This window comes from Rhinopithecus roxellana, chromosome 5 (genome assembly GCF_007565055.1).
Source record: "Rhinopithecus roxellana isolate Shanxi Qingling chromosome 5, ASM756505v1, whole genome shotgun sequence".
Taxonomy (NCBI): domain Eukaryota; kingdom Metazoa; phylum Chordata; class Mammalia; order Primates; family Cercopithecidae; genus Rhinopithecus; species Rhinopithecus roxellana.
The window spans coordinates 91,401,355-91,417,766 of record NC_044553.1 but is presented as its reverse complement, the minus strand read 5'-3'; the positions used below and the strand labels follow the sequence as shown (position 1 = coordinate 91,417,766).

Genomic DNA, 16,412 nt, shown 5'->3' with positions numbered 1-16,412 from the left:
TTTAGAGTAAGAGTTTTGGTTAGTAGACTGGCTTGCTCTTAAATCCTTCCACTCTTCTGGCAGAGAGATTAATTTCCCTAATCAGTATCAGCAGAAGATAAACTTGTTTATATTCTTGCTCTTTTGTAGATCCCTTCTCCTGGTCCTTCTTCAATAGAATATTAAATTCTCAGTTTGTGTACACCAGAGAAGGCACTTACAAAATTCAAAAAGTGAGCAAACAGGTTTAAATTCATTCCAAGAGTTACCAGGAATTAATTGCAGTTTATTTTGCGGAGGTGATTACAGTGCTTTTGATGAAATGATAAAGCGGCAGATTACCTCTGTGTAGTGCCAGTTTTCTATCCTTATATATATTGAATCATACTTAATACAATGTATTAAATTATGCACCAATCAATTCCTTTTTATATACAGTATCGAAGTCATTTCTTTGCCATTCATCAGTTCAGAATATCAGAAGTTTTGAAATGAATGAATGAATAAATTAGCTACTTTTCAGCCCCAATTCTAAATGAGTTCTTAGATTTTCCTCAGCTTATCTGTTACTTTCAAAATTTTCTCATTTGAAAACTTAACAACCTTGGGTTGGATGGATTCATTTCTTAATATAGAAGTTCTTGATATAACTGAAAAATTAAGTTAAACACTTAAGTGGTGGGTACTCAGCATTTTTAGATGCTGTTTATAATAGATGACCTTTTCTAACTAATTTACAGTTTTTTGAAAGATAACTGAGAGTTTGAGGGATGGGGATTTTCTTCATGCAATTTTTTTTTTCATTTTAAATGAATTCCCAATGTCAGAGTTTGGGAAACAAATTTGTCTTTTTAAAAGAAAGTCTAGGAAACTCAACCTGAAGAATTGGAAGAAATCAGAATAGAAAATGGGTATAGTTATGATATTTTAGATTTAACATAGGACATTTCATGTTGCCTCCTAGTTATAGGGACTGAACTTACTTAATAGCACATGTGTTTTGATTTTTAGATTTTTAAGAGAATGTCAAGAGAGTAATGATTCTGTTTCAGGCTTCAGGCCAGACTCCTTCAACGTTTTCTAAAAGAAATAATTACTGAATCATTAAAGTAAAATTTATGAGAATAGATATTCCTTAATTTCCTTCATTAACTTTGGCCATTAAAAGTCAAGAAGCTCTGTCATTTATTAGCAAACTTTTCTCCTTATATTTCTATTTTGATTGTCCTTTTGTTTGAGGAGGCAGTATATAGTGGTTAAGAGCATAGGATGTGGAGGCAGATACCTCTGAGTTAAGGGTCCCAGCCCTTCACTTGTGAGCTTGAGCAAGTTACTGAATGCCTCTGAGCCTCTTTCCTCCTTTTGAAGTGATAAGAATACCAGCCATCTGAGCAGTTATTGTAAAGGTTAAATGAGATAATGCTTGTGAAGCACTTAGCCCATTGCAGGAGTCTTGGTGACACTGTGTACTTGAAAATAGATGTTACCTGTTAAAATTCTTGTTTGAACTTCCATAACTCTTAAAATTTTTTTTTCCTAGTCCTTCCAGCTATTTCCTTTAGTTTCTTTTCTGTGTCTTCATGCATGTTTTCTATCTCCTGAAAGTGAAAAGACTAACATTGGATCCAGAGCTTGAAAAGGGTTTTTTTCCTGTTGAAATGGGCAAAAGAGTACATCCTTGGGTTATATTGACACCTAGTATCAGTTATTTTTCTTGAGCATCTGATCTACTCTCTACTCCAGGCCTTCTCCTTCACAATTCCTCACCCCTGTGTTTTCTCCCCAAATAGAGTACTTTTGAGTTTACTCTGGACTTACATACTGTGTATGTAGAGTCAAACATACACAGTATTCTAGTCTTACTGTTGATTTAAGCAAGATATGTGCAAGACACTGCAGTCTTAGTACTGGCAGTAACTTAAAACATTTTTTGTCTTGATGCCAAAGTTTAGACAATTTTGTAAAAATTAACCTTTGTGAAAGATAATGAGTTGATAAAATATTCTCAGTAAAGCAGCTACATGGTAGAAAAACTGTCCTTTGCTTCTGAATTTTTCCAGAGTTAAGACCATTGAGTTCCATCTAAAGGCAAGACTTAAAGCTTGCCTTACTAGTCTGTTTTGTGGCTCAATTTGTGTGAAGTCTATATTAGTGCACTCTTCCACACGTGTGTATTTACTGAACTATCAAGTTATTTTAGAGCATCTTATGCGGTTTGGAGAATGTCAGCCTTTCTACCTGTTAACTTCCATTGTCTTTCCTTTTAATGCCATTGTCTGTGGCTCTAATGGTGTCTGGGCTCAGGGTTTAGATTTTGTGGTTACATTCTATTCTTGTATGTCAAGAGTGGTGTATAGAAAGCTGAGGGGGATTAATTAGTCTCTTGACTGATTTTTTTTTTTTTTCTGAAGAACTCAAAATAGTTTATTATGTTTGGTGGTGAAATTAAAAATTGATGTGCATGGATGTTAAAGATTTGGGTTAAATCGTGTATTCATAGATGCCTTCTCTTAATATATAATTTTTAAAATTTAGATACTTGAAATACTGTATCCCTTTTTCTAAGATTAACACAAGTCTGTTTCTTAACCAAGAGAAAATAATCTAAATTTAAATGTGGTGTTGGATGAGTTTTCGATCAAGAAATTGATTTTTTAAACTTTGTGACTAGTTATCCAGTGGGTGGATTTTACCCAGTGTGTGTATGTGTTTTCTGCTTAACTCTGGGAGGTTAGAAAGAGAATTTGAAACTAAGACAAGCCAAACTTCTTGTTGCTCAGTATTTTTGGTAAAAATATGGTGAGAATGTTTAAATTAACTATAGGCTTTGGAATTTTAAAAATAATTATATCTTTTGGTCTCTTGACACATCAAGAATTAACTGTTTTGTATATGCATTGAGTATTAATGTTCATGTTTTCTGCAGTAGAAATTTATAAACCCTTATCTATTTGCCAGACATCCCTTTAGAGAAAATCACAATTTCTAAAACAAAATTAAAAATGTTTGTTTCGTCAAAACAAAAATTGTGATTACCTCATGGCTTTTTTCTTATAGCTTTTGATTGTTTTTTAAAATTGTAGTTTAAAAATATTAACATAAAATTTACCATCTTAACTATTTCTAAGTGTACTGTTCATTAGTGTTAGGTACATTCACATTGTGCAACTAACTTCCAGAACTTTTTCATCTTGCAAAGCTGAAATATACCCTTTAAACAATTCCCAGTTTCCCCCTCTCCTCAGCCTCTGGCAACCACCATTTTACTTTTTGTTTCTGCAAATTTTACTACTCTAGATGCCTCATATAAATAGAATCATAGGGTTTTAATATTTTTGTGATGGGCTTATTTCACTTAGTGTAATGTTCTCAAGGTTCATCCATATTGTAGCATGTGTCAGAATTTTCTTCCTTTTTGAGTCTGAGCAATATTCCATTATATGTACCATATTTTGTTTCTCCATTCATCTTAGCAATGGACACTTGGGTTGCTTCCACATCTTGGTTATTGTGCTGCTATGAACATGAGTCTGCAAATCTCTCTTAAACTTTCACTTTTTTTTTTGGATATATATCCAGAAGAGGGATGCTGGATCATATGGTAACCCTTTTTAATTTTCAAGGAACCACCATATTGTTTTCTATAGCAGTTTCACCAGTTTACATTCCCACCAATAGTGCACAAGGGTTCCTATTTCTCCACATCCTTCTAAACACTTGTTTTCTTTCTTTCCTTCCTTCTCTTCTTTCTCTTTCTCTCTCTCTCAGCCATCTAATATGTTGAAGTGGTAGCCATCTAATATGTTGAAGTGGTAGCCATCTAATATGTTGAAGTGATCGTTTTTAAGGGCTTGTTTGTGGATAACCAGCTGAAAGCTAACTACAGTTTGCAGTGGAAGCTTTTGCAGAAAGAAAATATTAAGTACCTCTAAAATGAGAATTCAATTTTTCTAGTGACTTAGATTTGCTCTGCCAGTACTTTTTCACAGAAACACTTTTTGGGTAAAATAGTGTACATCTGTTCTATTGTTGATAAATCCCAATTTAATTGGGAAATTTGTTCTCTAAGATTTAAAACAATAATTGAAATAATTATTTTTATTAAAACTGTTCCCAAGATGTTAGCTTTTAGCTGTTCTGGTGATCTCAACTGTTATTTATGAGTGTTTATTTTAAAATTTCACCTTAACCGGTTACAGTTTTAACCATAAAGATTATTTCTTTTTTTTTTTTTTTTTTTTGAGGCAGAGTCTCACTCTGTCGCCGGGGCTGGAGTGCAGTGGCCGGATCTCAGCTCACTGCAAGCTCCGCCTCCCGGGTTTACGCCATTCTCCTGCCTCAGCCTCCCGAGTAGCTGGGACTACAGGCGCCCGCCACCTCGCCCGGCTAGTTTTTTGTATTTTTTAGTAGAGACGGGGTTTCACCGTGTTAGCCAGGATGGTCTCGATCTCCTGACCTCGTGATCCACCCGTCTCGGCCTCCCGAAGTGCTGGGATTACAGGCTTGAGCCACCGCGCCCGGCCCATAAAGATTATTTCAACATATGATTTTGAATCATATGTTGTCTTATGATTGTCTTATAAATGCAAAAATGTAGTGATGGAACATAGCTTACTGTATGTAGTTCTTCGCTTGTTTGAAAAGTCACAATGTATTTAGGCAAATTAATTAAAAAGTGTCTACTATTTAATATTGCAGTTTTCACTCATTAAGGACAGGTCCCCTGTGTTTCTCCCCCCTTTTTTTTTCCAAGTAGTTTGGGAGGGTTTGTTTTTCCAGCTGAAAAATACTATGGTTAAAAAGAAACATAAGGTTTAAAGGTGAAAGTTGAAGTCTTTGAGGGTTGGGATATGTTTCTATTGTTAAGAGTCTTGTAAATTCAGATGTTAAGCAAATTTCTTTAAAATGATTTCTACCTTCCCCCTTTCCATTATAAAACTGGGTAGGTTTCATTGGACAAAATCCCAAGTAGACTGAATTTGAAATTTGTGGGCTGGACGCGGTGGCTCACGCTTGCAATCCCAGTACTTGGGGATGCCGAGGCGGATGGATCACCTGAGGTCAGGAGTTCGAGACCAGCCTGGCCAACACGGGGAAACCCCATCTCTACTAAAAATACCAAAAATTAGCCAGGCATGGTGGTGGGCGCCTGTAATCCCAGCTACTTAGGAGGCTGAGGCAGGAGAATTGCTTGAACCCAGGAGGCAGAGGTTGCAGTGAGCCAAGATCACCCCATTGCGCTCCAGCCTGGGTGACAGAGCAAGACCCTGTTTCAAACAAATAAAAAAAGAAATCTGTGGTGTGAATACTGGTACGTGGTGTACACAGTGAGCTCTTAATAAGTATTTGAATTAACAAATGAGACAATGATTGAATAATTGGATGAACAGAGAGAATGCAGGTTTTTAAAAGGTTTCTTTAGAAATATTGTCGGCCCGGCATGGTGTCTCCTGCCTGTAATCCCAGCACTTTGGGAGGCCGGGGCAGGTGAATCACCTGAGGTTGGGAGTTCAAGACAAGCCCAACCAACGCAGAGAAGCTCCGTCTCTACTAAAAATAAAAAAAAGAAAGAGAAAAAGCCAGGTGTGGTGGTACATGCCTGTAATCCCAGCTACTCAGGAGGCTGAGGCAGGAGAATCGCTTGAACCTGGGAGGCAGAGGTTGCAGTGAGCCAAGATCGTGCCACTGCACTCCAGCCTGACGACAGTGAGATGCTGTCTCAAAAAAAAAATTAAAAAGAATGTTTTAATTCTTTAGTTCCCTGTCTCTCTGAGATTCATTGATTGGTAAGAAGAAAGTTATAGAATCTCCTTTGACTTTTTAAAATATAGATATTTAAATTCTATTACTTTTATAGTAAGGTTGGGGCTTGATTATTTTCTTTGCTTTATAATAGAAGAGCATTGATTATTCTCTTTGCTTTATAATAGAATACCATTTAAATAGGAGTTCCTTGAGTGTGTTTACAATCATTTGATTTGGCTAAACTATTTTAATGTTTAATGAAATTTAAAAATTTTGGAGGAAAAAGTTAAAAAACTACACAGGTGCACAAAGAAATAAAAATCACCTGCTATTTCACCATGAATAGTAGACCATTGTCTACTATTTCTCAATTCTGTGTTACATATGTATATTAATAACTGTAGGATTAGGGAATGAGTACTGTTTTTAACCTGCTTTTTAAACATTTACATCTACATTTTTTTCCGTCTAAATAGTGAGGGTCTCAGAATGTTGTAGGATTGTGGTGATGGTTAAATTAGATAATATTAATGTTGGGTACTTACATAGTATATGGCTGTTAATACTCTCTAGATTTTGGATATAGTATATTTTATCATTATTGCCTTTTTATCAAACCTATCCTCAAAAAAGTGAGAAAAGCACTGGGATTATACAGGCGTGAGCCACCATGCCTGGCCCCATGGTTCTTTCTTAATAATAAATTCGAAGAGGTAGAATTGCAGGGTCAAAAAGTATCTATTTTAAAGCTTTCAATATAATTGCCTGTTTATCTTCTAGAAAGTTTGACGTAGTTGTATTTTAGAGTGTCATTTTCTTGAACTTTATCATCATTAAAGTTTTAAATTTGAAACATGGCAGTTTGATAAGTATATTAGGATTCTTTTTATTGCAAGTAACAAAATACAACTCAATCTAGTTTAAGAGGGAAAAATGTAGTCATTGGCTAACACAATCTAGTTTTGGTTTAAGAGACAAATCTAGAGTCTTAAATGATCTCCGAGTGTAATAGTCCCTGACTTTTGTCTTGATATTACTTGGCTTGTATACCTTTGCTGTATTTGCATGCTGGCCTTATTCTGCCACTGACAGGCTGTCTGTATGGTGTGGAAGAGGACGGCTAGCATCCCCATACCTGCAGCCTTACAGTTTGTAATGAAAACAAAAATGTGGAAAAAAAACCCTCTCTCTTCTAGTGTCTGTATATCAGTTTCCTGGAAGAATACCTGTTTGCCCTACTTGGCCATGTGAAAGGAGTTCCCTGATTACATAAGTCAAATATGTCTTATTGTAGCATATTTGATTGTCTTGTAGAGTATTATCTTATTATACACAGAACTCTTGATCAGTGCTACCATTGTAATTAATGGGTAATGAGTTTTTGTTGCAAGTCATTTGAATTCATATTCTATAGTTTTCTACCAAGTATAGTCATTCTGCAACTCTTCTTGTCATGACTTTTGGGAAGTTGAGTATTTCTTCTATGGGTTAGGGTTTTCATCTCAAGGAAAAGATGATCCTTTACTAAGTAAGTGTTAAGATCGCACATTTTTCTAGAACTTTTAGCTCTACTATGTGATCTTACACAAGTTGCTTTATTGGGATGATAAGAATAATTGCCTTATAGGATTGTTATGAGAATGAAATGATATATCAACTCATACGAAACACTCAGAACAGCTCTTGGCAAAAAGTAAGGGCTTAATTAAGTAGAAACTAACCCTATATTCATAATATTATAATATTTGTTGTTTTCAGCATTGTTTACAGCATTGTTTTCAGCAAGCCTTCTTTGGGTTAATCTGATGAAGGCTATTCATCACCAGTGAGTAAATAATAGTGGCAGAATAGTTACTGATGCTTTTCCTTTACTTTGTTTTTTTTTTCCATGAAAATCTGGCCTTTGCAGGCTAAATACTGGTTTATGTATAGACATGTTATTCTAAAATAATTTTCCATAGTGGTAATACTAAAGGAAGAAACATGTTCTCAAAGCTATTTATTTGGGATGTTAAAGGAGGGGAAATTAAGAAAGCTTACATTTCCATGTTCTTTGTGTCCAGAATCTCATTAAATGTCTTTTAACTTGTTAGTAGAGGAAAGTTGGATATTGCCTGCCTTTGTAGCTAACATAGTTAAAATATTTAAATGGTTATAGTGTCAAACCAGTAGTCAAAGCCTTCGCTGTATATGGAGGAAGGGATATTTCTTGAATAATTTTTACAATGCCATCAAAATGAAAACACAGTTTTAAAAATTCTCATAGAATGTAACTTTGACACTGCTTTAACTCTATTAAACAAAGCACTGCCATGTTGTAATTCCTATTTATTACTCTCTGGAGTTGCATAAGTTACCAGATCTGCCTTTTGTGTGATATCCTTTTCAGATATCTGAGGGTAGCTATCATGTTTCTCCTATTCTTAAAAAGTTCCAAATTTCTTGAATCTTTTAATTCAAAAATTATATATTGAGCATCTGATTTGTGGAAAGGCATGGGCCATATTAAAAATGGGGCTTCATATTAAAATGGGGAAAGGGTGGAGATTCTCAGGTGGAATCTGAGATCTGCCACATACTAACAGTGTTACCTAACCCTTTTTAAAGACAAAGAAACAGGATCAGAAGGTCACTTGGGAAAATTTATTTGGTAATATTGGGTAGGCTGGATTAGTATAGTTGGAAAACAGAGACTTCTTGCTTTAGGAGAGCTGCTCCTTTGTCATTTCCAGAATCTTCATCATGGTCAAGGTTTAGAGCTGAATATTTAACAGAAGAAGTCTTTAGGGTATGCTTTCTATTACATATCCTTATTTCGACATGTGTTTTTTCCTGTTATGTAAATGCTTTATTATTACTTATGCATCTTCTATTATGTTTAAGCAAATAGTTATTTCAAGGACACATTCTTCTACATACACACAAAGTTTAGGGTCACCCACCTTCTTAGGTTCTAGTCTTAGATCTGTTACCATCTAAGAGCATATAAATAAGGGAAACAGAAAGAAAAGGATTTACAAGCTGAGAAGGAAGCAATGCAAAGACAGAAGAGTGATAGAGTAGGTAATTTGGGAAAAGTCAGTGATACACAGCTCTCAACCATGAACAGTGATTCTTAACTCTTGAATGTTTGTGGCATTCATGAAGGTACTAAAAGGTGACTTTTAAAAAATTGTTTCAGATAACTGAAAAAAATTGAGTTGCCACATTCTTCATTAGGTCATCTTTGAACTCTACTCATGCATTTACATGTTTAAGGCAAAGTTTTACTAAACACACACTTGTTCTTGCTAGTTTATCGAGTTTTACTGCTAGCTTCTTACTCTTAGCAATTGTACCTCACATTACATAGTATTGTCAAACCCACTATATTCAGTGTTTCGCCTGACAAACATGGTATATTATAGGATGTGTATTTAGTTATAGACAAAAATAAATTATTCTCGTTTTTCAAAATTTGCTGGCCTACTTGTTAAGCTTTTGCTTTAAGATGTGCTAATGTTTCTCAAACTTCCGTGGTTTAATCACCCGAGTGTTTAGTTGCTCTATGGATTCCCAGGGACCCATTCCCCAGAGATTCTGATTTGGTAATTTTGGGATGGAACTCAGGGATCTGTAAATTTTACAAGCACTCACAGATGAAACATAGACTTTAAACAGCTAAGAGTGCTCATCAGGATTATGTTGATATTATTTTTTAAACAGATGTGCCAAGCCTATAATTTGAATTTCCAGGGTTGGGATTTGGCCTTCTATATTTGGGGGAAGAAGTTCTATTGATGATTGTGGATATATACCACAGGTCAACCATTCAATAGTCTAGTCAGTGTAGTTAATGTATTTTATAATTACTAAGTTCTAAGTATGTGGTAGTATTAATGTCTTAGGAGGTGGATATATTTCCTGTATTTGTAAAGCATTTGGATAGGTTTTTTAAAGAGGAAAGTATGTAACAAACTAGTTTTGAGTGTTGCTCTTTTACTTCTTTGGGCATTTTTGAAGAACACGTAAGTATTTTCTTAGAGCAGAGGGCTCAGAGTGGCCCCCAGATCATCATCATTGGTAACACCTACTAACTCATTAGAAATGCACATTCTCAGGCTCCATTCAGATTTTGTAAATCAGAAACTCTGGAAGTAAGCTCAGCATTCTGTGTTTTGAGAATTCCTCCAGGGCACTGTGATGCAAACTGACATTTGAGAACCTTCATCTTAGAGTAAAAACTTTACATACACATTTTTGTTGTTGTTTTATTTATCTAGCACAGTACTTTTTGAGACGGAGTTTCGCTCTTGTTGCCCAGACTGGTGTGCAATGGTACAATCTCAGCTCACCACAACCTTCGTCTCCTGGGTTCAATTGATTCTCCTGCCTCAGCCTCCCGAGTAGCTGGGGTTACAGGCATGTGGCACCATGCAAGGCTAATTTTGTATTTTCAGAAGAGATGGGGTTTCACCATGTTGGTCAGGCTGGTCTCAAACTCCTGACCTCAGGTGATCTGCCCGCCTCAGCCTCCCAAAGTGCTGGGATTACAGGCATGAGCCACTGCACCCGGTACAATATAATATATATAATCAGGGCTCAAAGATTTGTTGAGAGGCTCAACACCAATTCTGGACCAGGAAAGATTTCATTTATATCACCAGTCAGGAATAATCTAAAAACAAAAAGCACAATCTTCTTACAAATAACATTTCAATACATGTTAATGTAAACACATGGAAAAGTATTAGCTACTTAATAAATGTAATTAACATGTAAATGAAAAATTTACACATTATGGCTATTTCAGATGTGATATAGATTTCATTTTCAGAATAAGCCCTCCAATTTAAAACAGTGATTCTTTTCCCCGTTTATTTTACTGCATTAGAAAATCACATTTAAAATAAGCATTTTGGTGAGGTTATTGGAAGGTGAATAAATCCATCTTTTCTTTAATTATAGATATTTAAGAGAGATGTTGCCATGCCATTCAGATAATGATGATCTAAGACAAGAAATTTAGTTGCTTTCAAAAATAAAATAAGTATATACATTCTGAACATTTTTCTTTATAAACAAACCATTTCATCTGTTTTTTTGAATTTCAAATTAATTATACAGAATTTTCAAAATTTGAAAATTAGGTTAACATGAGAAACTGAAGATACTGAATTATATTGTCTGTTCAGTCTATACTTTTCTTTAGGATATACAGTAGGAAAGAAATATAATAGTTCAAGTTAGATTACTACTTCTTTCAGAGTTTTCTGACAAATGGAGGTACAGTGATAGTGTCAGTTCATGGTGAAATTTTGTTAAAATAAATTACAAAAAATTTGTGATCCTGACGTCTTGAAAGTAGTATTGTTAATATTTGTAAACTTTGCTAACACTGTATATCACTGTATTTTGGTTTTATCTGTGCATCTATGAGTTAAATATATGTGTGTATAGCTACATATGGTTATATTTTTACACATACATTACACATAGGAGTGGAATCATACTCAATTTTTTTGTATAGCTTGCTCTTTTCATATAATACTATATTGTAGCATCTAGTATAAGCGAAGATTAATTTTTATAGACTTTGCTTTTATCCTGAAATTTTATGGTAACTGGTTTAATGGAAAGACAATTTCTGTGACGTGTTTTGTCAGTTAGGGATTGACCCTGGTAAAACATTGCTGGATAACAACAAGCAATGTAAAAATACATTTGTTCCATAAGATAACCTCCGTGAAGGTAGGGGCTTGGTCTCTTTTGTTTATTGCACCATGTCCTGTTCTAGGAACAGTGTTACACTCATAGAAGGTGATCAAGAAATATTTGTTGAATACATCAATAACATTCTCTAACATGTGGGTATCCTAAAGGTTGATTTTTAAAGTTTATTGATTAGAATTCAGAAGACATTTTCCCAGACAAAATAATAGATTGCTAGCTGTCTTGAAAATGTAATTTATATTTAATTTGAAATGTCAAGTTTTTGCTATTTTTTCCATTAAGTAGAGATAGAGTTTTAAAAAAATTACATGTGATGTTTTAAGTATTCTGGTTTTGCAACAATTACTAGGTAGAAAATGTAACAACAGATCCTAATAATACTTCCAATAATACATATAAAATACTTGTCTAAAAGTAACCCTCCTTAAAAAAACAAAACTGGCCAAGCACGGTGGCTCACGCCTGTAATCCCAGCACTTTGGGAGGCCGAGGCAGGTGGATCACGAAGTCAGGAGTTGGAGACCAGCCTGGCCAACATAGTGAAACCCCGTCTCTACTAAAAATACAAAAAATTATCTGGGCGTAGTGGCAGGCACCTGTAATCCCAGCTACTCAGGAGGCTGAGGCAGGAGAATCGCTTGAACCCGGGAAGTGGAGGTTGCAGTGAGCGGAGATCGTACCACTGCACTTCAGCTTTGGGCAACAGTGCGAGACTGTCTCAAAAAAAAAAAAGGCAATAGGATTAGGTATCAACTTAATGAAAACTTCATGACAGCACTTTCTTGAAAAAGCCTGTGGAAACCAAAGTTAGTAAACTCCTATTTCTGCATGGGTTTGGAAGACGTAAAGATGATAAAGATGTTAAAGTGTTCCTTTCTTTTTTTTTGAGACAGGGTCTTGCTCTGTCTGGAGTGCAGTGGCACAATCACAGCTCACTGCAGCCTTGAACTCCTGGGCACAAATAATCCTCCTGCCTCAGCCTCCTGAGTAGCTGGGACTACAGGAGTGCACTATTACACCTGGCTAATAACTTAATTGGTTAAGAACATTAACTATAAAACTCATACATTTTCCTGACCACATTAGCTTAGGACAAAACAGTAAAAGACATGAGTGTAGATGAAAGCGATAAGGGAACTAATCTTAAACACTGAACCTCTTTTCAGCAAATTGGCATTCAGGTTTCTTAGCTCTCTCTATACACCTCTAAATCTGTTTCCTAACAAGATCACTTACTTGCCTTGGTTTATGGTGATACTTTTCATTGTTATACTGTTGGGTGATTGTTTTAATTAGTAGCTGTTTTTTTCTACTTCAGGAAGATGACACTGCTGGCTGTGATATTTACCTTGTGGCTAATGCCTGTGTTTCCCTATGTTCACATTTATTCCACGATTCATTTGTTAACATTTACTAAGCTGCTTTTCTGTGCCAGGAACTTGGCTAGATGAATACATGGTTGTTTTTGTACACAAAATTAGCTGTCATAATCAGTTATTGTAGCATTTATTCTTGCAAAAATATATATTTATATTTCAACTAGTGATCGAATCTCAACTTATTAATTCATACATTCAGCCAGCACATAACTGAATACTTCTTATGTGTCAGAAACTGTTCTAGGTGCGTGGGATGTTCATTGAACAAAATAGACAAAAGTCTCCACCTTTGTGGAACTTACTTTCCAGTGTAGGTGTGGATTGGTGGGGTAGAAAATAAACAAGTAAGATACGTACTTAGGCTTTCATAAAAATAGAGCAGGGCAAGAGGATCAAGATGGAGGCAGTGATCAGGGAATCTCAATAATGGTGAGACTGGGACAAAGACTTGAAAAAGGTGGAAAAGCAAGCCTCTTAGGTATTTAGGGTAGCAAGGGGAACAACTAGTGCAAAGGCCCTAGGAGGCAGTGTGTGTGAAGTGTTTTAAGGAACTGTAAGGAGGCTAGTATGGTTCGAATAGAATGAGCAAGGGGGCAAAGTGGTAGAAGATGAGATCAAAGAGGTAATGAGGCCATTGTGGAGGCCCATATGGACTACTGGAAGGGCTTTGGTATTTACTCTAAATGGGGCAAAAACCATTTTAAGCAGAGAGGAGTGATACGACTTGATTTCTTGTTAAAAGGATTATTCTAGTTGCTGTCACAGGAAAAGACTACAGGGGTGCAAAGAAACAGAGAGACAAAAGAATGTAAGATTTTCACTGTAACTTATATCTAGTATGCTTGCTTATACTTGAAAATGCATATCCAGATAATTGTAGTTAATTCAAATAGTATGTTTATTTAATAGTACTAACATTGATATGCTGGTTAATTATGATTAGGAGCACTAATAAAGCACAAATCAGAGATTCCAAAAAAAAAAAAAAAAATGTTGAAAGGGCAGTCAACTTGTCCTGTGAGAGAAATCAAAGTCATAGCAGATTTGGGCCAAATATGTCAAAGTCAAACTTAGGCACATCACTACTGAGAAGACAAAGATGAATGTGTGACAGTTTCCTGCCCCCAAGAATTTTTAAGGGTTGTAAAGGAAGATGAATATAGCCAAATAACTAGAGTGATCAGTTCTACCAGAGAGGACCAGTTCTGGAACACAGGGAAAAAAAAACAGAAACAAAATGATGTTTGCATTAAATCTTTAAAAGTTTCTCTCATAAATTTATCAAGCCAGATATTGGGAAGGGTACCCCAAGCAGAAGGAGTAGAGTAAGCAAGCCAGAAAGGAAATACTGTGGTGCTTTTGAATAACTGCAGTGTGACTGAAGAATGTGGAAAATGATGAGGATAAAGAGGTGGACAGGGAACTAGGTAAGGGAGGGCTTTCTTTTAAAATAATTAGACCTTGTCCTGTGTACATTTAATGGGATTTTAATCAGGCCATAATACCAAATTTCTTTACTTCGGAAGGATCTTTATGGTGATGGTTTCAGAAAGAAATTAAAGCAGAGTAACAGTGATTGGCAATAATGATCAGCTAGTGGTTCCCAAACTTAAGTATCATATGCATCTTGGGAGTTTTTAAAAACTCAGATTTTGGGATCCTGACTTAGATCTACTGAATCAAAATTTACAGATTCAAATTCCTAGTGAGGTCTAGGAATTTGAAATGTTGAATGCCCTTCACGATGCAGCTAGACAAGCATTTGGGAATAAAGCATTAGGTGACTATTTCAGTAGACTAAGGAGTGGGAGGCCATTTAAGCTCAAAGGCTGTTCTACTTCTCACTATATTTCTAGTACCTAGCATAGTGCATGGTACTTGATAGACACATCCTTTCTCCCATACCTCGCCCTACACATCTCTTCATCTATATCCTTAGTAATATCCTCTATAATAAACTGGTGAACATGTTTTCCCTGAGTTCTGTGAGCTGCTCCAGCAAAGACGAGTTTGTGAGAATCCCAGCTTTTCAAGTTTGTCGGTCAGAAGTTCCTGAGGCCCAGACTTGCAACTGGTGTTGAGGGGGCAGTCTTGAGGCCTGAGCCCTCAACCTGACGCTATCTCCAGGTAGATAGTGTTAGAATTGAATTGAAGGACACCCAGTTGGTGTCCACTGCAGAACTGATTGCTCACCTGGTGGTGGAGAGAACCCCTTCCCTCCCGATTTGGTTACAGAAGTTGTCTTCTGTGTTGATTGCTGTGGTGTGGGAGCAGAGGGGGGAAAAAGCTGTTGGAGAGTTTTTTCCAAAACAATAGGGAGATTATTTAGATTTATAAAAATAGAATCAAAGTAGATTAACTGATCACACTGTGAAATATAGAGTAGAGCTGCATAAGGAGTATATCTTAATGTCAAACTGACACCAAATTGAATGTTTGCTGGAACGTTCAAAGATCTAAGCGTCCCAAGTCTGTGAAAACAATCAGGTTAGTAAACAGTCTTATGCAAACAGCAACACAATGCTCAAAGCCATTTAAGGAAAAAGAACAGTAACTGAATTCTCTTATGGAAATGTGAGATGTTTTACTAAGTACTGATTGTGTTATACTTTTTGTTTATTTGTTTGGTGGTATTTCAGTTCCTAAAATTCCTTCAAATGTGCTGCAAAATACAAACCAAGAACTTGGTGGATTTTCCTTTTGTTTTCCTGTGGAAAATGATGGAATTCAAAACCTTGAGGATTAGACCTTGAGAGTTAACCTTCCAGTGTTTATGCCACCATCATACAAAATTCTGGAAGACAAAACCCTTCCCACTTAAAAACCAGTTAGTCTCAGAAAATCACCTCATGTGAGGAGACTGCATCATTATAGTATGTGTATTAGCTTTAGGTATAGATCTAAAATGTTTTTAATATTTAAAAAACTTCAGCCTTTCTTCATTAATTTGGCCTAATACAAGTTAGAAGAACTTTAAAAATGAGTACAAACAACAAGGAAGGGCCGGGCGCGGTGGCTCATGCCTGTAATCCAGACACTTTGGGAGGCCAAGGCGGGCAGATTACCTGAGGTCAGGAGTTCCAGACCAGCCTGGCCAACACAGAGAAACTACATCTCTACTAAAAATACAAAAATTAGCTGGGCGTGGTGGCACGCGCCTGTAATCCCGGCTACTCAGGAGGCTGAGGCAGGAGAATTGCTTGAACCCAGGAGGCAGAGGTTGCAGTGAGCTGAGATCACACCATTGCACTCCAGTCTGGGCAACAAGGGTGAAATGCCATCTCAGGGGAAAAAAAAACAACAAACAAAAAAGAAAGTTTCTGTGACTGCCAGACAAATGTTGAGCAAGTAAAACACCAACAATGTTGAACTTAGATATTGAAATAGCAGCTCTGGACAAATAAAGTCTACTGGGAGTATATAGGGTAGACTGAATTACCATCTTTTGATTCTTTCCCCGTAATGATTGGCATTACCGGAAGGGATTGCCTTGCTTTGAAGAGCTGAGGGACAGTAGAGCAGAGAGCATCTATCACCATTGTAGGTGCTTTTCAGTTAGGATCCTGGGTTTATAAGCAAACTCCAAGAAAGAGCCTG

At 36.2% G+C, this 16,412-nt stretch overlaps 1 protein-coding gene across 3 annotated transcripts in view; it reads left to right on the top strand.

Annotated features, from left to right (window-relative positions):
* The window catches only part of HIF1A (hypoxia inducible factor 1 subunit alpha), a 52,324-nt gene that overhangs the window by 1,690 nt on the left and 34,222 nt on the right, over positions 1-16,412 (top strand). The gene's annotated exons all lie outside the window — the stretch shown is intronic.